The sequence below is a fragment of the Sebastes umbrosus genome, chromosome 14, assembly GCF_015220745.1.
Source record: "Sebastes umbrosus isolate fSebUmb1 chromosome 14, fSebUmb1.pri, whole genome shotgun sequence".
Lineage (NCBI taxonomy): Eukaryota > Metazoa > Chordata > Actinopteri > Perciformes > Sebastidae > Sebastes > Sebastes umbrosus.
Genome location: NC_051282.1, coordinates 744,654 through 764,675, shown reverse-complemented (window position 1 = coordinate 764,675; position 20,022 = coordinate 744,654). Strand labels below are relative to the sequence as shown.

Here is a 20,022-nt window from a genome sequence, read left to right as displayed (position 1 = left end):
ATGCTATTGTATACACTGCACTTTTTAGATTCTGATTTCAACAGTAAAACAGTAAAATGATGTACTACTACAGTACATATAAAATTCATCTTTGATCTTTCAAAGTCATATACAATGAACAGAAAAGTTGCCACAAAATGACATCCATGCACACAAAAACAACCTGCAACAATGAAAAAACATGTGGTAGTTCAGTAAAAAACAACAAATTGTAGCTCCTCACAGGACGTAACACCATGTCATAGATATTTATGGAATATACTGTACATACGCACATACACAGAGCTAAGCATCTAAAAATAAAAAAAATTCAGAAGGTCCTTTAATAACTTACAACTGTCGAAGGTATTCCCAGAATTCTCAGCTCTCCTAGCCATCTGGATGAAAAGATATTCTGTCCACTGCACAATAAAGATATTTAACAGACATGACAATTTTTTTGTGTGATTGATTTTCAATTTTCTTTCTTTTCCTGGCAGAACTGGGCTTCCATACAAATCACCTCCAAAAGCAATCCAGCCGCCAATATTTGAATTATCTTCAATTGTAAGGCAATATTGGAATCTTTGCGGGTTGTAGTTTTTATTTACGGTACACTGCGTGTTTTAGAGGTCGCATTGTAGCGTCCGTTACGGTAAAGAGCTCACAGGTGACGTTACTGTGGAGCCAGTCCCGCCCATTCACAGACATTCACAAACACCCAGAGAGAGACAGAGAGAGAGTGAAGGACTACTGAACCTCACACCCGTCAACTGTTGTACGGAGGAGGAACAAACTAAATTAACTAAACAACTAAACTCCACTCACACTGTTATTTTTGTCTTGTTGGACGCCTTTTCTCCGGGTGGAGAATATCCTTCAGCACGAAGTAGCAACTCACTACAACAAGGTGAGAGATGACACTCACACACTCACTAACAACAAGGTGAGAGATGACACACACACACTCATTGACAACAAGGTGAGAGATGACACACACACACTCATTAACAACACGGTGAGAGATGACACACACACTCACTAACAACACGCAGACACGTTCTGCTGCGTGAACGCAACACGGATGATAAGTGAACTGTTATCATAAACTAGCTGACAAGTTGTAGGAAAAGGTTTGTTAAGTAAAGAACTTGGTTTATATTACGCTATGTCTTTCCAACTTTTTAGTTGTGTTCAAGTCCACTGATTTCCAGACTCTTTCCTTTCCATCACAGGTTGTGTTTTCCTGGCGTGTTCATTTCCTTTAGAGGTGGGGGGGCAAACAAACAAGCAAGGAGACACCAGACAACAACACAAAGAATGTGTGTGTGTGTGTGTGTGTGTGTGTGTGTGTGTGTGTGTGTGCGCGCGCGCGTGTGACAGGCTTTCATTCGGGGACTTGAAAAGGTTTTCTCTCAATGCAACCTCTCATTTTGAGTTAATGAAGTGCTGGAAGATGAGCTTTGTGGGCTCTTAAGAGATGTATGATGTTGCCAGTATCTCTCAGCAGCTCATTTTATGTAGGATATGTGTGTGTGTGTGTGTATTAACAGGAGAGCAGAGATGGAGGGAAAGCCTTTGTTTTTGAGCCATGGTTCAGGCCTGTTGTTGGTTGAAACACAAAAACAGCAGCTGATGTGGTGTTCAAGGGATGCCTGTGAGTTTGGTTGTTTATGTGTATATGATAAGAAAAAGTCCCAGATTTCTAATGAAGCGTAATCGTGACACAGTTTCAGTCAGGATGTGGCTGGCTGTAAAAGGCTGAGGTGCCCACCTCCCTCCTCCGATCTGCACACAGATTAGCAATAAACAGATTCACAGGTCTGAACTAGGTTGTTGTCAAACACCTGCATCTATTACTACATGTTTTAGCTTGTTCAGGGGCAGACTTTAAGGCTTCTAAACTGAATCAAATCTAAGGTCACACTGATATTTCCATTTCAGGCATTCAGTGGATATTTTATTCCAGCGGACCCGAGTGTGTAAACGAAGAAGCCTGAATGGACTTAGTCCGTTTTGATTTTCAGTGCAGTATTTTTCCTATTCACACGAAGAACTTCTCAAACGTTTCCGCCTAAAAGGAGGATGTGTGTAGGATTTGGCGGCATCTAGTGGTGTGGTTGCATATTGCAACCACCTGAGTTCCCCTCTGCTCAAAATGGTTGTCAATGGCAACCTAGCAACTGTTCTGTTACTGCCAAGCCCTGCTGACAATTACTATCTAGTAGTATGGATTTGGGACAAAGCTCCAATTTTGTCAACCAAAGACTAAGTGGGCATTCAGGCCGAGCGTTAAAACAATGTTTACAGACATTCTCAGTAGAGTTGTAATGATACCAGTATCGGTAATGCATCTGATACTGCCCAAAATTCGGTATCCAGTACGCCAGTCTATGCACTGATCCGATACAATCATTTATTAACCCACAAAAATAATTAATTAATAAACTTGTTTAACCAGAAATCAATTCTTCTTCGTCGCTCCAAAACAGTAATCTTCACTGTTCTGGCGCCCTGGATGTTTCATTTCTGCCACAGTCAAGTACTGTTTTAGAGCAGCGAAGAAGAACTGATTGCGGGTAGTTTGTCACCTGACGATAGCAAACAACAACAGTGCGGTGCTAGTGGAGAGTGTAACGGTAACGGTAGTCAGAGCGAGGAAAGTGTCAGCCATATGAAAATCCAACAATTAAAATGGTGATATATACAGTATGTAAGGCTTCCATTTCGAGGGGTGGCACTAGTGTTGCCAAAATTGAACACAAGCAATCTTATAAAACATCTTTAGACGCATCACATGAAAGAGCAATGCGACTTCACCAAGGCAAAGGGGAAAAAAAGGACAAACTGCAGCAGCAAACGTTGGAAACCGCATTCCAACGACAAGATAAGTTCCACAAAGGTAGCCCAAAGGCGACGAAGATATTATATTCATTACGCTGGTATCAGATCGGTACTTGGTATCGGCCGATACCGCAAGTTCAGGTATTGGAATCGGTATCGGGATGGAAAAAATGGTATTGGAACAATTCATTCTCAGCCATATCGGTTTGGCGTTTTTGTATAATATCTATAATATAATATAATATCTTAAAGCGTGCACCACTACATGATTCGTGATGGCATTTGTTCTTGACAAGTTAAGCATTAATGTATCTGATTTCAGGATCCTACGTGACATTATTTTATCCAGCCAGCCTACACGACACTGCAGAAATGCAGGTGAGGCCTTGGCATCATTACAAGGCCAAAGGCACACACTCTACAAAGCGACATCCTCATGTATTTGTCTACTCCATCATAAATGCTTGTTGTCCACTGTGCTGTTATGCCACTTTGAAGGTTTTTATGGCCGTGGCTTTTACAGCCGTCAAGTCGTGGGATGGAGCTTGTTGTGAAGGCCTGTTGTTGTGCAATATGATCTGCTGTAATAATCCCCTGTGGGCAATAAAGCAATGATAATGAGAGAGGGAGAGAGGGAGAGGAGGCAAAGGGAGGGGGGCGGTGGGGGGGGGGGAGATACTGAATTGGAAAAGAAGTTTGAGCATAAACAAGTGAACAGGGTGGCAAAGAGATTTAATAATGCAGAGGAAGAAAGAGGGAAGGGACAGCTGCTTTAATGAGAAAAGCACTACATGAGGTTTGTGTACACCCAAGCTTCACTACAATAAATGATTGTTGAACACCTCATTCCAAAACCAAGAGGAAATTAAAGCTGCGAGCAGCGATGAACGGGAACTCGCACATCCCTGCGTGTCGGGGGTACTGGCGGGACGCCCACTGACCCGTCCAGGTACAGTGAAACCGAAACTCTGATGAGCGCCATGACGCCTGCCACAAGACTCTACGACAAACGGTTCACGTGCTATTAAAGGGGGCGGGGCTAATGTGTAGGCAGCGGGGATAAAAATACCAACTTAACAGAAACTCTCTGCCTAGTGCAATGACACCTTCCACAAGACTCTACGACAAACGGATCATGAGTTCTGTTGGGTGGCGTGGCTAATGTGTAGGGGGCGGGATAGCAATACCAATGAAACAGGAACTCTCTGCTGAGTGATATGACACCTCCCACAATAGTCTAGGAGTGTGTTTCAAGCCGCGTACTTCAGTACTTACACTCACTATTTTGAGTGCATAAGTGCGTTCACACTGGGAAGTACGGCAAAATGCAGTGAACCCCGTTGAAATTTACGCACTACTCAAGTGAGTACAGAGTGCACACAGTGCACTACATTGAAATGTACTTCTGGAAGTACGTGGATTGGAACACACTCTAGGACAAATGGTTCATGAGTTATGAAAGGGGGTGGGGCTAATGTGTAGGGGGCGGGGATAACCTTAACCAATGACACAGGAACTCTCTGCTGAGTGATATGACACCTCCCACAAGACTCTACGACAAATGGTTCATGAGTTATGAAACGGGGCGTGGCTAACATCTTGGGGCGGGGCTATGAGTATATTTTTGCATGTACATGTCCTCAGGACTAGACCACCATCACACCTGAGAAATTTGGGGCAGATCGGACTATGTACAGTTGAGATACAACAACTTCCTGTTTCCTGGCGAAGGGCTCAAAATGGCCGCCAGAGCCACGGTCAGGTCGTTCAGTGAAAACTCACCATTTTGATAACTTTACATCCTCAAGGTCTTAAGTTAAACCTCACCAAATTTCAAGTTTATCTGATTAAATCTGTAGGAGGAGTTCGTTAAAGTACATGGCCTATAAAATGCTAAAAATGGGCTGACTTCCTGTTGAGTTTTGGGCATACCTCCAAGAGGCCTTTTTTTGCGTCTCCACATGTTACATCTGTCTGACAAATTTCATACATGTAGGTGAAACCGGAGCGAGGGGCTCCATTTTTCCAATTTTCTAGTGGGCGCTAGCGAGTCATTTTGCAACGGCCAAGCCCGAGACCCTTAAAATATAAAAAATGTCACCTCGTTTGATAAGTGTGCCAAGTTTAACAACTTTTGGGGCATTCTAAGTCGTCAAAAAGGCGATTCATTTGGGAGAAGAAAAAGGAAAAGAAGAATTCCTTCAGTTTCAACAGGGCCTTCGCTGGCCTGACGTTGTCGGTGCTCGGGCCCTAATAAATATTGTGCTGCTGTGACAGCCTCTACTCTTCTGGGAACACCTTCCACCAGGTTTCTTTTACTGGCTACAGGGATTTTCTCCCATTCAGCCACCCCGTTTCCAGTCTTTGTGCTAAGCTAACAGTCTGCTAGACGGCTGCTAGCTGTAGCTTCATATTTATTGCACAGATGCAAGAATGGTTTCAATATTCTCATCTGACTCTCCTTTTAATAAAAGTCTTAACAGTGTGTTATAAAGTAACTAGGGCTGCAACTAACATAATGTTTCAATCTCCATTAGTCTGGCAATTGTTTTCTTGATTAATTGATTTATGATTTGGTCTATCAAAATTAATTGTTTTGTCGAATCAAGATCCCAAAGCCCCAAATTATTGAATTTATTAATAATTAATAGTCAAGTGTTTTCTCTTTTTTATATATATTCTTAAAATTATAGAAAATAGAGAAAATATCAAATTATCACATTGTTGAAGCTGGAACTAGGTGATGTCTAACATTTTTGTTATCTAAATTATTAGAAAAAAATTAGGGCTATCAATCGATTAGAATGTTTAATTGTGATTAATCGCAGATTAATTTGTACATTTAATCCTCTTATCAACATGGGAGTGGGAAAATATGCTGCTTTATGCAAATGTATGTATATATTTATTATTGTAAATCAATTAACAACACAAAACAATGACAGATATTGATCCAGAAACCCTCACAGGGACTGCTTTTAGTATAACAAAATATGCTCCAATCATAACATGGCAAACTGCAGCCCAACAGGCAACAACAGCTGTCAGTGTGTCAGTGTGCTGACTTGACTATGACTTGCCCCAAACTGCATGTGATTATCATAAAGTGGGCATGTCTGTAAAGGGGAGACTCGTGGGTACCCATAGAACCCATTTACATTCACTGATCTGGAGGTCAGATGTCAAGGGACCCCTTTGGAAATGGCCATGGAAGAGCGCCGGACGTTGATCCTAACTTTTGTAGCGGCCAAACGGCAGTACTACAACTTCCGTGTCCGTCATGTGATGCCATTGGGCCCAAAAAGACATTTTCCCATAGACTAACATTGGGAAAGATACATCTTTAACTCAGCAGATATTTTTTTTTTAGGTGAATCAACTCCCCAGTATGAACACTCTAATAGTCCTTATTTAAATCATTAGGTCCTAAAAGTTGTAAATTGCACTAATAGCTGAATCCAGAGTTATTTCTCTTCCTCCGTTCATGTGAATGAGACTCAGACCGAGGCTGGAGCGCAAGCCGCGACGATGGCGGGACGTTGGGAACCTGTGACTGAGTCATGTGACCGAGTGGACGCTACTGCGCATGTTTCATGTGCCCAATGGATGCGGAAGATCGCTGGAAAATCCGGGTACTTTTCCAGACGGAAGTCGAGCCATTTCGGCTTCATGCTCCACTGAGACACTCTCATAGGAATGAACGGGGCCCCGCCTCCAACGCTTGACTTTTCCTCACCAGAATTTTGTGTAAGTTTGGAGCGGTATTTAACCTCCCTCACGACAAGCTAGTATGACATGGTTGGAACCAATTGACCTTAGTTTTTTTAAATGCCAGTATCTTCACTCTGGATTTAAAACTGAGCAGCTACAAACTCCGGAAGATCGATTGCATAAATGCGTTAAAGAAATTAGTGGCGTTAAAACGAATTTGCGCTTATACGTTATTATTGCGTTAACTTTGACAGTCCTAAAAAAATAGATGCCAATTTCTGTCAATTAATAGAAAAATTATTTCAGCTCTAAAATCAAAAATTGATGGAAACAAAGCTTGTGTGTTTGTGCAGAAGGTGAAACTATTTCACAGTAAAAGAGACTAAATATGAATGACAGTTTGGAGAGAAACTGTGTCGATAATGCAGGAAGATAAAAAAAATGATAAAATGGAATGAGTTATGTTTTTGTGGCCTATCTGCATTCATTCACTGTGTGTGTGCAAGCATTCACCCATTCACACACACATTCATACACTGATATCAGAGGCTGCCATGCAAGGAGCCAACTTAGCCCATCAGGATCTAATCTAAACACTCATTCACACACCGATGGCTATGCCTTCGGGAGCAATTTTGGGGTTAAGTGTCTTGCTCAAGGACACATCGACATGACCGGAGCAGCCAGGGATCGAACCACCGACCTTCCGATTGGTGGACGACCTGCTCTGGGCCACAGCTGCCCCACAAATGCATGTGTGTGTGGATATGTACTTTGTGTTTCATACTTGCTGGTTGCCTGGTTGCACTAAAATATGACTGGAATGGCTTTTGGAGATCACTCAAGCTTATTCTCTGGGAAACACGTGTGCAGGGACTAAACAACGTCGTACGTTGTTGAACCGGTATTGTAAAGTGATAATCCTCAGACTTTGCATGTAAAGAAATTCCCACTATGTAAATAGGCTTCAGAGGCTGTGTTTCAGAGGCTGGTCACTAATCAGGTTTCTCCTCTACTCCTCCTTACTGATTTTGTTTTTACTGATTTTTTTAACCATCCAAGTGTTGCAGCCTGAAGAGTTCTTCTGCCCCAGCATTTGGACTGATTATGCAGTGAGAGAACAGTCTCTATGATGAGAGAGCAAACTGATTGTGAAAATGTGTATGAATTTAAGATATAAAACTGCTATAATAATAACATTTTAAAAACTGTAGATGTTTATTTTAGCTCTAGTTAGACTTTGCATACAACCAATTTGGATAATAGATGCTTATCTTTCGTAATGATCTTTCCTTTGTGTTGGTGTTCTTGTAAAAACTCAATCAAAACCTGATTTATTAAATGTACACATGCACACACACGCATAGCCTACAGGTTTAGCACGGGGTTTTTCCAGCAGAAATCTGGCTGTGTAATCTTGCTCATTTTCTCTTAAAGGTGGAGTCAGCAATTGTGGAGAAAGATTGATAATATTTGAACTCAATGCTCAAACAAATCCCCTCCTCCAGGTTTACCGTCCCTTTCATTCCCACTGTCTTTCTCTGTCTGTATACATCCATGGCCTTTCCCCTGTCCTGTTCTGTGCACGGGCCTGAATACCCCTATTGCTGATTGGCTGGAATAGTGTTGTGTGGCAAATGCTTGTACAATATTTGGCATCTTCAAGGATATACAGGGCACTTGCATAACAGAGATTGTTTACTGCGAGATGACATTAAGCAGTCTTAATATCTTATCACCCACAAGGAGGGAGAGCAGTTCTCCAGTTTCAGTGTCAGACCAGTTGTCAGTCATATTTACAGTAGTGTTGCATGTGGAGCTAGCAAAAGTTTCTCTTTAAATCAGTGAAATCAGCCTTTTCCAAATTATTTCCACATTCAACGCGTAGCAAGTGCAACATACACCACCGGCCACATTTAATGCATGTCAAGTGACTCCCGTAGCACACACTGGATGCATCATACAGACAGAAAAAGTGGTCAAGGTACAGTAGCCTGGAAGTGGCCATCTGGGAAGCAATCGCAAGGACATGTCTGCATGCAGCCCGTTAGCACAAAAAGGCAGCTAAATGCCACGATAATACGCAAGGCATTTAGCTTGCAATAAGTATGCCTTTCTTGATTTACACGTGTTTTTTTTTCCTGTACAGACTGAAATATAAATGCATCCATGCTACGGTAAGAGTTAGTGACGCAGTCACGTGTTTTTTGTTGACGTTTGTGACGTGTTCTCTGTAATTGTTTCGGTATGTGTTTTACTTAGTTTACTTACATAATTTTGTTATTTGTTATTTTGTTTACTTACCAACAAACACGGGATTTTTAACCAGGAGACCCGTGTTGCAGACCGGTGTTGACTGGTGTTTTTGTTTTTTTTGTAAGTTACGTTAGTGACTTGTCACGTGACGTTTGTCGTGTGCTTTTTGTTGACGTTTGTGACGTGTTTTCTGCAATGGTTTCCGTATGTGTTTTACTGAGTTTACTTACTTAATTTTTGTTTTGTGCTGTTTGCTTACCAACAAACACCGAACCTTTAACCAGGAGACCCGTGTTCGAGACCGTTGTTGACTGGTGTTTTTTTATTGATGTTTTCTATTTTCTGTGGTTGTTATGTTGTTTCTGTACGTGTTTTACTTAGTTTACTTACTTATTTTAAACCCAACCATGACATTTTCCCTTAACCTAACTAAGTGGTTTTCTTGCCTAAAAACGTTTGCGTGGCGTACAAATGACAGAGGAAAATGCTAAAATGCATACTCATGCGAAATGTCCATGTAATATCGTGGCATTTTTACGCCTTCCCATGAGACCAGGTTGCTACGTGTGTGTGTTATCCCTTTACAGTAAAATGGTATGGTGACTGATGCAGTAGGTTTGCATACTATTTGCAAAAACGTCTAAACATTGTAAACTAGGGTTGAAACAGTTGGTCGATTTAAGTGGTTAGTAAATTGACTGAAAATGAATCGTCAACCGTTTTGATAATGAGCTATTCATATATCTAGGCTGCAACTAACGATAATGTTCATTGTCGATTAATCTGTTGATTATTTTCTCGATTAATCGCTTAGTTGTTTGGTCTATAAAATGTCAGAAAATGGTGAAAAATGTTGATCAGTGTTTCCCAAAGCCCAAGATGACATCCTCAGATGTCTCGTTTTGTCCACACTCAAAGATATTCAGTTTACTGTCATAGAGGAGGAAAGAAACCAGAAAATATTCACATTTAAGAAGCTGAAATCAGAGAATTTAGACTTTTTTTTCTTAAAAAATAACCTAAACCGATTAATCGATTATCAAAATAGTTGCCAATTAATTTAATAGTTGACAACTAATCTATTAAATGTTGTAGTTCTACATTTATCACAGTAGAAAAGCTAAAGGGTTGTAATTTTCAGCCTCCAATGTGAGGATTTGCTGCTTTGTTTTTGTTTTATATCAATCGAACTATCTTTTGGTTTTGGACTGTTTGTCGGAAAAAAAACAAGACATTTGAAGAGGTCACATTGGTCTCCGGGAAATACCTTTTTGACAGGAATTGTAAAGATTATTGATAAATTGTCTGTATTCACACACACATATTACCAGGCCCTGTAGGCAGAGCAGAGTGACTGCCTTTTGAAATCTGCATTTATTCCAGCATTGGTTAAACCCTTTCACAATAGTATTTTCTTCTTTTTTATACGTAGCAGAATAAGAATATAGGTTATCAGCTGAGACACCACGTTTATCCATGTGAATTCTTGTTTTTGTGTTTCTTTATTTTGAACTTTGCATTTGTGTGTATCATCTCTTTTCGGAGCAGAACTCCTCACCTGTAGCTCTGAGGTTTATTACCATTCGAGGTGTCGTATTACACTGTAGGAAAGAGGTGTTATTCTGCATGGTAAACATATCCACGTGTAGTAAAGTAGCCAGATGATGGTACTGCACAAGACAGGGCAGGACACACACTAGATCAGGTTTCATTGGGTTGTTGTAATATGGATTGTGTGGGGATCGCTTTGTGTGTTTGCCGTCCTGTTTTTCTGTCTGCAGCAGGTTCAGCACAGAACACACAACCTTCACATGAGAATACCTTAATGGAGCTGTACACTCTATTTAATAAAGAGCAGAGAGTGCAAAATTCCATCAAGGGCAGTGTCAGGCAGTGTCATTGAAGTTGCACTTAAAGGGGACATATCATGCTCATGTCCAGGTTCATACTTGTATTTTAGGTTTCTACTAGAACATGTTTACATGCTTTAATGTTCAAAAAACACATTATTATGTCCGTGGCAGAAGGTATTATGTTTTAGGGTTGTCCGTCCATCCGCACCATTCTCCTGAACATGATATCTCAGGAACGCCTTGAGGGAAATTCTTCAAATTTGGCACAAACATCCACCTGGACTCAAGGATGAACTGATTAGATTTTAAGTGGACAAAGGTCAAAGGTCACTGTGACCTCACATAACATGTTTTTGCCCATAACTCAAGAATTCATATGTTAATTATGACAATTTCACACATGTCTAACAGGATAAAATGGTGACATTTTGGACAGACGTGGATGTAAACTGCAATGTGACTGGTTGGCGGAGGCATACAACCGCGAGGTGGTAATTCTAGTTTCTCTCATACTGTCTGCTCTGAATATACCTGCACTCTTTTTTAGCACTTGTATCTCCCAAAAAAGCCCAGTCTGCTCTGATTGGCTGGCGAGAAAAATATGGTGCACCTTTGAAAATGTAGTTCTCAAGCTGTGGGCAGAGATACTCAGATGGGGGGGTGGTATATTCTAATGAGCCTGCATGTGACATAGGAAGGGGAACCAAATCTGAATGGTTTGTTGAATCACATTTTCTGATCTAGGCAGCCCATAAAAAACTGACTGGTTGTCTTATTTCACAGTTTGTGGGTTGGTAGGAAGTCCAGATACCCAGATGGATGTGCACATGCACTGAAAAGGGGAGTTTTTCATGATATGTCCCCTTTAAAGCAGCAGTAGGCAGTATGTTTTTGGCATCATAGGGCAAAAATCCCATAATAACCTTTCAGCATATTGTAATTCAAGTGTTCTGAGAGAAAACTAGACTTCTGCACCTCCTCATGTCTCTGTTTTCAGGCTTTAGAATATCTAGCCCGTGACGGGAGACTTTGACCAATCACAGGTCATTTCAGAGAGAGAGAGTTCCTATTGGCTGTGCTCCGGCTGGTGGGCGGTGTTTGGTATTTCCTCAACAGATCTCAACATGGTTGCCGGGTCACAAACTTTCTCATTGTACAGCTAAACCGTACACTACAAGATGATTCTGAGAACATCTGAGGAGAGAAATAGACATTACAGTAACAGAGTATTGATTCATATTTGATCAGCGCTGCCTAGTTTGACTGTTTGATCAGAGTTGGTGAGTGATTGACAGCTGCTCAGAGACGGCAGACTCCAGATCAGCTCTGATTGGTTGTTTTCCTCCGGTCTGTGAAATCTTGTAGATGCCATTAGGAGCACTGGAGGAACAGGATGTTTTTCAGATTATCTGTCTCATACACTACTATCACGATATAGTGACTGTTTTAAAAAAACAAAACAACTTTCTACTAACTGCTGCTTTAAGATCTTTTGAACTTCAACCCAGGGGGACAGGTGAAGGAGGGGGGGTACACCCTGGACAGGTAGAGGAGGGGGGGTACACCCTGGACAGGTGAAGGAGGGGGGGTACACCCTGGACAGGTAGAGGAGGGGGGGTACACCCCGGACAGGTGAAGGAGGGGGGGTACACCCTGGACAGGTAAAGGAGGGGGGGTACACTCTGGACAGGTGAAGGAGGGGGGGTACACCCTGGACAGGTAGGGGAGGGGGGGTACACCCCGGACAGGTGAAGGAGGGGGGGTACACTCTGGACAGGTGAGGGAGGGGGGGTACACCCTGCACAGGTGAAGGAGGGGTACACGCTGGACAGGTGAAGGAGGGGGGGGTACACCCTGGACAGGTGAAGGAGGGGTACACGCTGGACAGGTGAAGGAGGGGGGGGGTACACCCTGGACAGGTGAAGGAGGGGGGGTACACCCTGGACAGGTAGAGGAGGGGTACACCCTGGACAGGTGAAGGAGGGGGGGTACACCCTGGACAGGTAGAGGAGGGGGGGTACACCCTGGACAGGTAGAGGAGGGGTACACCCTGGACAGGTGAAGGAGGGGTACCATACAGTAGGAATAAGAAACCTGAGAGCTCATTGTTTTAGTGTTTTGTGTAAAGTTATGTTTGTGTCTATGACATTAAGTCACAATCCTTTTTGTCCATTCCTACGTTGTATGAATCTGACTGATTTGGCGACAGCCATAGGCAAAATTCTGTTTTTGGGTTGTCCATCCGCACATCCGTACGTACATATGTCCGTCCGTCCATCTGTCTGTCCGTCCATTCGTTCCATTTTCGTGTACACCATATCTCAGAAATGCCTGGAGCGAATTTCTTTGGTGGTCAAAGGTCACTGTGACCTCATAAAACAATTTTTTTGGCCATAACTCAATAATTTATATGTTAAGTATGATACTTTCACACATGTCTAATAGGATAAAATGATGAAGTGATGATTTTTTGGACATATAAGAGAAAAGGCAGTGATTTCACAACCCATCACCACTGTAGGAAAATGTAACTGGGAGGCTTGTTTGGACATTTTGAAAATCAGTAAAGCAAGTTTTAAAAGTAAAAAGTTCAAATGACACATGGACGCTTCTAGTATATCTGTTATTTTTGGTCACGAGTATAAAAGTGGTACAACTAAAATGACTGTAAATGGTGCTCATCTGTGCATTCGAGGTTCAGTTAGGAACATTAGTATCTTGTCTCATTTTTGGCCAACGCTATACGGAGGAGAAGAGAGGGGCCATTGTCATTTTTAACTAGACAGCTGGGTCCATTGCCTGATGGGAAGCTCTGTTGTTGATGCTGCTGTAACAGGTGTCCTATTGAAGGGACCATATATCTCTCTCTTTCATCTTTTCTCTCTGTGTCCTGTTCTTGTTCTTTGCCTCAACTCTGTGTTTTTGCTCTGTCACTCTTCCCATACACCAGTATATTCTTGTTCTGGTCATTCACCGTGTCTCTGCTGCCTCACCAGCTAACATCAGCTGGTGGTAAAGTGGTCCTGGGTGCATATTCAGTTATCACAGATTGAATCCAGACATTTAGCATCGTCAGCTATTAGCCGCCCTTGCCCCACTTGCTTGAACCATAGACTGTATATAAAGATGGAGGACACATCTCCACTCCCTCCCAGTGTACAGAAGTGAAGCCAAAATATCCTGGATATGGGAGCTGCCATCTTTATGTTTTGACGTCATTTGGAGCCAGAGTCTGTGCAGTAGTGATCGGGCGGTGGAGCCGCGGTATCGATGGCACACACCCGAACCAATCGCGAGCCGAGCACGGCCGCAGCTCGTCAGTGAGAGTTCACAGCTGCCAATCATGACGTCTCAACCCCTTTTTATAGCGTCAAATAACTCATTAAAACCAAACTGATCAGAAAAATGAACACTTGCTTGATAAGAACAACCTGAAATGACAGAAACCATCTTTGGGAAAAATGTATTTGACGTGTACTTATGAGACATGTTCAATTTTGAGTGCTAAAAGTCCTAAAACTAATACATTTATAAAGGGTCTTCCACATTCATCTTTCTCCACCTACAGTATATGTAAAATCTCTTGCTGACTTCTGGTGAATGGTATTAACTGAAGTAGAAGTATATGTGCCCGTTAATGGCGAAATGGGTTCACTAAAATTAATTTCAACAAATGAACTGCTGTAAAATGTACCGATTGATGAGATAGCAGTGTAAGCTAGGGTTGGGCAATATGTTCAAATTTTCCAAACGTCCATCGTCAGCCTAACAACCGACAATTGCCGATATATTCGTGCAGGTGTGTGTATGTGTGTGTGTTTGTCTTTGAGTGTGTGTGCGACGGAGCATCGTAAAACACACGTCGTTCAAACTGGCCAGAAACAAAATAAAACTCACGAAAACCGTCTGGGTTGGTCTTTCCAACAATCCCCAACTCTGGTTTGGGCAAGACACTTAACCCAAAATGCTTCCCGAAGGCATAGCCATCGGTGTGTGAATGAGTATTTAGATTAGATTCTGATGGGCAAAGTTGGCACCTTAGCAGCCTCTGCCATCAGTGTATGAACATGTGTGTGAATGGGTGAATACTGACATGTAGTGTAAAGAGCTTTGAGTGGTCGGAAGACTAGAAAAGTGCTATATAAATGCAAGTCCATTTACCTTTTACCATCCTTCCAATAGCTGAGTGACATCTGCCACAGACAAACTTCTTCCATGAACTTGATTTATTAAACTGAATCCAGTAATGTATTGCTGTAGTGACATTGATTACATAGTACCTTTCTCAGGATGCATTGATGTGACCAGATATCTTTTCTCAGTATAATTCTACACAAAGGGGCTTTAAGAGAGCCTCAAAACAACCAAATGGCACCCTCAGCGGCTACAGTAAATCATTTCCCCTCTCTGATATGGCTGCTTCCTTCTTCCTGCTGTATTCAGGAAGTGGTGATCATCATGTTTGTTTGTGACACCCTGAGGAGAGGGTGGAACTGTCAGAATGAGGAAAACAGGGAGAGGGTGGGAGGAGAATGCCATTGACTGACCAGGTAACTTGAATGCAAAATTAGCCGCATTTCCATCAACTGGTTTGGAACGCATAAACTAGGCTGCGTAGTTTTGTCAGAAGTTGGTGTTATAGGCTATGCTCTACACATACTGTAGGTGTAATCCGCCAGTGAACAGAGTAGAAGAAGTAGAGGTTGCAAACTGGAAACAAAACAAGTCGCCTTGGCTGACCTACAATAGAGAAATGGAGAGAGGTCTTCGGGAATTTGTTTCAATTGGGCAAATTTTAATTGTTCTTTCATGTCAGCTAGTATTGGCCGTGTTTCATGCTGTCCGGACACAAAGACAAGCATTCACACGTCATGGGAATAATGGCGAAGTAGAAGCCGTCTGCCGAAACAGCTGATCAGTCATGCAAGATAAATGTTCGCTACGTCAAAATTTATTCGGCAAAGATGTTTCCAGATCCCAATTAATGCATAAACTATTTTTCGACAAAGGCAGACGCTCGCTTGAGTTTTCACCTCAAGCGAGCGTAAAAACTTTTATGCGCAATTGAGGAAGTTTTATCAAATTTTGCTGTTTCCATACAACTTCTCTAATGCTTCAAATGAGCATGTAAATATGTGAATGGTAACACGGCCATTGTCAACTCGGACAGGTGTAATTCAACAAACTGATCAACTGGCAAGTCCTGACTGAGGAGTAGAGAGACTGTCTCCAACTGCATGTTCTAAAATACTCCACCATACAAACTGGATAAAAGAAGGATATGATAATTAACAGCTATTATGAATTTCAGCTTTAAGACAAAAAGCCGGTTTGAAGCCCAAAGAGATTCATACAAGTGTGCTGAAGTGCTTGTCTCTTTGTGTGCGCCGCCAACAGGAATTATTTAGCTTTGTTTCAAGTCGGCTGAAAGGGGTTTAATTTCCATGAACTTAATTAATAATAATTATAATTAATAACAAAAGATGAGGCAAAAAATAGTTTGATGAAAGGCCATGCTTTGACTCCACACCTACTCTACACTGAATAAATCATCTGTTCAAATCAACTTCATCTTTTCATTTTGATGTATGAAATGAATCCTCCTCATCCATAGACTATATATTGATGACTAAATAAGCAACATTTATGGTAAAAGGTCAGAAACAATATTATAACATATTAGTTATTATTTATTACCTCCGCCAATTGATTGTATAGAAGTCTGATAGAAAATGATCCTACTTCTCACTTGATTTATTCCCTCAGTAAACATTGTAAACATGAGTTTATGGTCTCAATCTCTAGTTTCAAGTCTTCTTCAATACAGCATGAGCTTCATTTAGTAAATTATGGTCCCATTTAGAGTCAAATAGACCATAAAGCAGGGGATGCTTTAGGGCGGGGCTACCTTGTGATTGACAGGTAGCTGCCACGACATTGTCCGGTCTGGGAGTTGTCCGTGTTTCTGTCTTAGAACTTTAACCCTTTAACTGTGTGTTTGCAGCTCATGAAAGTTAATTCTAACATTTTGCATTCGGTTGTCCTTAGCTCCACCCTCTCCTGTCACTTCTGGTTGCAAAAAACAAGATGGCGCAGGCCAAAATGCAAAACTTGAGGCTTTAAAACGGTAGTCCACAAAACAATAGGTGACATCACGGTGCATATGTCCACTTCTTATATACAGCATGCATATGACCCCATCACTCAGACTTATGGCGCAGTCACACCAAGCGCAAAACACACTTTTCGCATAATTACATACAAAGTCAATGCAAAGAGGCCAATACATGCGAATACAACGCGAATGGCGCGGATGATGCAAACACCCGAAAATTCACATTATTCAACTCAAGTGAGAAATTGGCGTGTTGTGAAAGCCTATCAGCATTGAGATTCTCTTCCTGTCGTCACTGACGTCCTGACGTTGTTAAAACAGAAATGGAGGAAATAAATCTTGTATCTGTCTGTGGTAGGAGTGGAACGGTTCACAAAATTCACGGTTGGGTTCATATCACGGTTTTGGGTTCGGTTCGGTTCATTTATGTCACAGCGAGGAGGTCATGTTCTGATTTCAACATGCTTTTCATTTATTTGACAAAAATAAGTTAACAAATGTTTGCCTTAACAAAAGTATGGCTTCCATAAGGAACATCAACTCTTCTTCACTGTCAAATCTGAACTGAAAGAAAAGGTCTTCTACAGTCATTAGTGCAAACAAAAAGTGCAGCTTTGTTATTTTCCTATAAATATGATGTAATTATAGACTAAGGCCATCAACATATATTGAAGCATAAGCTCAACCAGAATTATACTAAAAAAAAAAAGAACAGTATAACATACAGTATGTGTCAATTCCCTGATTATCATCTCTTAATTGAAAGATGAGTTTTTCTACTCTAACAGTGCAGTATTTGGAGGAATACGGTTGGATTTCTGTACCACTGTGTTATTTAACAATAATTAATAAATATAAAACACATTACAGGGATTGTGCTGCTGGAATTACTGTGTTGCTTAAGTGTCGGCGAGAGGGAATATTATAGCACAAGTAATGTTACGTTAATCATATGCTGAAATCCAGCGTCCTCCACGACTGCATAAGGCTGCATATCTTTCACTATAAACCTCCCCGATGCTGTAGTTGTGTCTTTACCCTGTCTGAGTCTGAGTCTGCATGTAGAGGCTGTTTAAATGCTGCGGGGAGAAGGAGCTGCTCTTTCCTACCCGACTCTCTCCTCCTTGTGCTATCGACGGACACACCGGAGTGTTGCCGCTAGCATCAACCACACGTGCTGCACAGTGCTCACACAGACACCGTTTTATCCACCATAATTTTCAGGGTAACACTAAATCCGTAATGCTCCCATACAGCAGAGCCAAACGATGCTGGTGGATCCTCTTATTGGACTTTAACGTGTCCACTCGCCGGTGACAGCCGCACTCTGCACTTCATCCGTGAAGGTGGCTGGGTCACGCTTCATCAACACATGTGCAGTAAAATCTGGTCTGCACTCGCCGAAATTGAGCTAATAGCAACGCACGACCGCAGCTTCAGTTACACTGCTCATGTGTTAAACCCCATTGAACTCATGTCCACACGTGTCCCAGCCTCCTTCCATAGGCCTTGATTTCGACAAAAAAATACACAATCGGCCTCATAACTTATTTCAAATGAACCGAACAATTCATACACGACCCGAACCGTGACTAGCAAACCGAACGGTTCAGACTTTATACCTGAATCGTTCCATCCCTAGTCTGTGGTCACCCAGAGCTACGACAGTACATCTCATCTGTACACAGACAAAACGAAACTCTTAAAATGGACTTTAAATGTATGTGTAGAAACCACAGACTGTCTACGGTATAAACAGAAACGTTGCTGCCGTATTTATGCCTACATGACTTTAAGTTGAGTGTTGATGGAGCAGCTGCATAGCCTGGCACTGATTAATAGTTGTTTGCTTGTCATCTTGTGGACAGACCTGACAAAGCATGAATTCAGACTTTTTACAAATCTATATTATGATGTAGTTATTTCAGCATCCTGTTGATCTGTTTATTGCAATTAAATCACAGCACAATCTGTTTTTTTTCACATAGCGGCGTGTGGCCTGCTAGATACAGTCTGTGAATTTCGCTGAGCTTTATTCACATACAGTGCCATTTCACTGGGAGCCACCGGTTGAGGTTATGGACCCAGACACAAAGCCGATTTGCTTTCCGACATATCTGGGACTTCCATAACATGTAGAAAGCAGCAACAGTGGTTTGTTCTTCCATGGTTGATGGGGGAAAGAAAAGTTGTCGTGATCTAGGAGAAAATTAGCTTGATTCTTGGTGTCAACGCAACATAAGAAGCTGATTGAGAAACTTTGACTGGCAACAGTCACAACAACCTTAAATGTAAAGAGCTGTTGTGGACAAACAAGGTAACAAAATGTTGTTTTGAACCACATTTGGCCATGTAGTAGATGAGACGGTTCCAAACGGGGCAAGGCTAAAGTTAATTCTGACACGAAACAAATAGGTGATGTTAACGAAGCCGAAAACATGCGTCAACGACAGGAAATAACACAAAATCAGTTAATCGCCTGAAGCATAGATCACCAGTAATTAGACCCGTCCCCAAGAATGAGTAGCAAAGCAAAGAAGCAAAGAACCCCCCCCCCACAACAAACCATAACACTACTACATTTTCAGATTGTGAATTTTAAGACTAAGGTAACCTTAAAATCAACAGAATTGGTGACTCAGTCAGCCTCAAACATCCTGTATGGCATGTGATATAATCTGGTGTCGTTGGGCGACTTCATGAGCAGGTAACTTTCAGTGGAAGAGTCGATGACGCAACTCTTACAAAATATCACATTCACAGTAGCTAAGACGTACAGTAACATTCCCCCCATTTGATTTCAATTTGGAAAGAGCAGGATCCGGATGATCTGGAACAGTACATGTAAATGGACACGACACTAGTGCTCCTCACGTAAACAAGTCCGGGGAAGGAGGCTGCTGGGGTGAATGGACCACAGTGTGCATATTCAGCCGTCATGAATGTGTGCATGATTGAAATACGGGAGATGTGAGGTCGGAGGGTGAGTCATCAAATTGTAGGATCAGGACCATCGCTTTCTGTCGCACACACACATGCATATTACATTTAGCCTTGCACTCACAGCACCACACACACACACCCACACTGACTTCCAGGCACACACAGAGCTCAATGTAATAGGCTGTCTGTGTTTAAGGTTAATGCTTTCTGCCTTCAGTGCTCAACACTGGCTGCATAATGTGTCTAAAGCAGCTTCTCTCGTTCTTTGTGTCAGGGCATACTCCTCAATAAGCTGCCTTGAGCTGTTAACAACCCCGACCA

The 20,022-nt window shown here is 41.9% G+C and overlaps 1 protein-coding gene across 1 annotated transcript in view; it reads left to right on the top strand.

Annotated features, from left to right (window-relative positions):
- Positions 1–678: 678 nt before the first annotated feature.
- Positions 679–20,022, top strand: part of carhsp1 (calcium regulated heat stable protein 1) — a 51,266-nt gene continuing 31,922 nt past the window's right edge. The window contains exon 1 of the mRNA XM_037792198.1: positions 679–889. The gene's annotated coding sequence lies outside the window, so the exon portion shown is untranslated. The remainder of the gene's footprint in view (positions 890–20,022) is intronic.